Source organism: Cupressus sempervirens, chromosome 9, assembly GCF_028749045.1.
Source record: "Cupressus sempervirens isolate cs-2001-9-10 chromosome 9, ASM2874904v1, whole genome shotgun sequence".
Classification (NCBI taxonomy): Eukaryota; Viridiplantae; Streptophyta; class Pinopsida; order Cupressales; family Cupressaceae; genus Cupressus; species Cupressus sempervirens.
The window spans coordinates 237188885-237192206 of NC_143126.1; positions in this window are offsets into that span (position 1 = coordinate 237188885).

The following is a 3322-nucleotide window of genomic DNA, read 5'->3' on the forward strand; positions in this document are numbered from 1 at the left end:
TGTCTTCTTAAACGGTAGATGTTTAATGTTTTTTGTTTCAGCAATTTGTCCTATATCAATTTCTTCATTGGTTGCCTTGAATGGTGTGAGGTTTTCTATGTTGAAGATGGGAGAGTTGCAACTCTTAGGTGGCAATCAAATCTCATAAGCATTGGGTCCAAACGTATTTAATATTTGACAAGGGCCTAGTTTTCTCAACATAAACTTGGTAGATTTACCATTTGGTAGCCTTTATTGATATTTTCCCATACTAAATCTTCCAATTAAAATTCTAACTGTCTTTGTTTTTTATCTACATGCTTCTTATACTTGTCAGAGTTTTGTTGGAGTTGTGCTTTGGCTTCATCATGGATTTCTTTTATGGCTGTACATATTCTTCTCCTTGGGCACTAACTTGTTGTCATGAATTCATATCTCTTAACTCAAAGATACCTCCACACCACTTGAAATGGTGACTTTCCTGTACTTCTATTGATGGAGTCATTATATGCAAATTTAGCTTGGGGTAGGATTACATCCCATTTTGTTGCATGTTGTCTTGTGAGTGTTCGTAACAAATTGTCCAATGTTCTATTAACTACCTCTGTTTGGCCATTAGTTTGAGTGTGGTAGGTTAATGAGAATGATAAATTGGATCCAAGTTTCCTTCATAAAGTTCTCCAAAAGTGTCCTATAAATTTCACATGCCTGTCTGAAACTATTTTGAGAGGTAGCCTGTGAATCCTTATGACTTCCTTGAAAAAGAGATCTGCTATATGAGAAGCATTATAGGCCGACTTACATGGTAAGAAGTGAGCCATTTTTCTGAACCTATCTACTATAAAAAATACACTATCATGCCCTTTTTGTGTCCATGGAAACCCCTTTACAAAATCCATCATTTCTCTTTGCCAGGGTCAATATGGTATTGGCAAAGGTTGATAAAGCCCTACATTCGTAGTCCTTCCTTTGGCCCTTTGAGAGATCATACATGTTTCCACAAATTTTCTAACATTAGTTCAAATTTTAGGCCAATAGTAGTACCTCCTATCCAATTCTAAGGTTTTATCCAAACCAAAATGTCCACCTGTTGTTCCACTATGCTTCTCTTTGATAATGCTTGTCCTCATAGAGCACCTGGGTACACATAGTTGTCCTCCTTTGAAAATAAGTTTGTCTTGTATCAAAAAATCAGGAAAATCAGCATGTTATCTTTCACCAAACACCATATGTACCTTGTAGATGTTGCCAAAATATAGATTTTCTACATACATGTCCTTGAGTGCTTCAATTACCACACTTTCTAGCTGTATCTGGGAGACAATCACATTCCTTCTACTAACAGCGCTAGCAACCTTGTTTGATATAACCTTCTTATGCTTGATGGTGAAGGTATAAGCCTATAAATACTCCATCCATTTCATGTGCCTATGACTTAATTTCTCTTGGCTATTTAGAAAACTAAGTGCTTGCTTATCAATATACACAACAAACTCCTTTGGAAAAAAGTAATGTCTCCACCTGTTGAGAGCTTGAACCAATGCATACATTTCTAGGTCATATGAAGAGTATTTTTTCTTGGCTTCATTGAGCTTTTCACTTGAGAAAGCCACTGGTTTTCCTTCTTGACTAAGAACTGCCCCTATAGAAAACTTGCTAGCATCACATTCTACTTGGAAAACTTTGTTAAAATCAAGTAAAGAAAGAATTGGCTGCTCACTACCCTTTTTCTTAAGCAATTCAAAAGCTCTGTTTTCTGATTGACTCTATGCAAACTTATGCTTCCTTCCTCCTTTAATAGTTTCTAACATAGGAGGGCATATATGACTGAAATTTCTTATGAATTTCCTATAAATTTTAGCAAGATCATGAAAGCTTCTAACATCTCCAACTATTTTTAGGGATGGCCAGGATAGTATAACACTTAGCTTAGCTTTATCCATCTTCAAGCTACCTTGGGAGATCAGAAAACCAAGATATGTCAGCTCCTCTTTCATGAACAAACACTTTTCCAAATTTATTACGAATTTCTCCTCATGAAGTCTTCTCAAAACCATGTCAATGTGCTCTAGGTTTTCTTCCTTTGTCTCGCTGAAAATAATATGTCATCTAAATATACTATGATGAACTTTCCATTGAAGTCTTTGAGTAATTCATTCATAAGTCTCATGAAGGTACTAGGAACATTACAAAGTCCAAATGCCATTACCTTCCATTCATCTAATCCATCATTGGTATTCAATGTTGTCTTCCACTCATCTCCAACTCTTATGCTTATTTGACAGTACTCACTTTTTAAGTAGCAAACAAAATAGTTTATCTTTTAGCCGTTGTCTTCTACTTGTGTGTATTGTACATCTTTTTAGTGTGTGTATTGTATATCTTAGTCTTTATGTGGGTCTTTTCCAATGTAGTTAGTGGGATGTAGCTATCCTTCGCACAAAATGTATCTTTGATAAAAATTCAAAAAATTGAAAATAGTCAATGGGCACTTGGTCTACTGGTGAAGTAGAATGGTTCATAAAGAGCCCACAAGGGACCGAGTCTTGTTGATTGGTAGCTTGCGGGTCTTGTGCCTTCGCTGGGTAGCCTCATAGGTCTAAACCTTCTACAAAAGAAATATATCGAAAACATAGTGGATTTTCTTGAAATTTCAGCATTTGTTCTTCATGATTTGTATATTCTGTAATCCAAAACAACAACAAAATTGAGAAAAATTCCCCAAAATGTTTGACTTTTGATACATTAAAAGCATATAGTGTTTTAACATTTTACATTATTATAACATAGTGGGTTTTCCTGAAATTTCAGCATTTGTTCTTCATATCTAAAACAACAACAAAATTGAGAAAAAATCCCCAAAATGTTTGACTTTTGGTACATTAAAAGCATATAGAGTTTAACATTTTACATTATTATAATATAGTGCATTTTATTTAAATTTCAACATTTGTTCTTCATGATCTGTATATTTTGTACTCGAAAACAACAACAAAATTGAGAAAAAGTTCCCAAAATGTTTGACTTTTGGTACATTAAAAGCATATAGTATTTAACATTTTACATTATTATAATATAGTGGATTTTATTGAAATTTAGCATTTGTTGTTCACGATCTATATATTTTGTAATTGAAAACAATAATAAATTGAGAAATAATCCCCAAAATGTTTGACTTTTGCTACATTAAAAACATATAGTGTTTAACATTTTACATGATTATAACATAGTGGATTTTCCTGAAATTTCAGCATTTGTTCTTCATGGTCTATATATTTTGTAATTGAAAACAACAATAAAATTGAGAAAAAATTCCAAAATGTTTGACTTTTGGTACATTAAA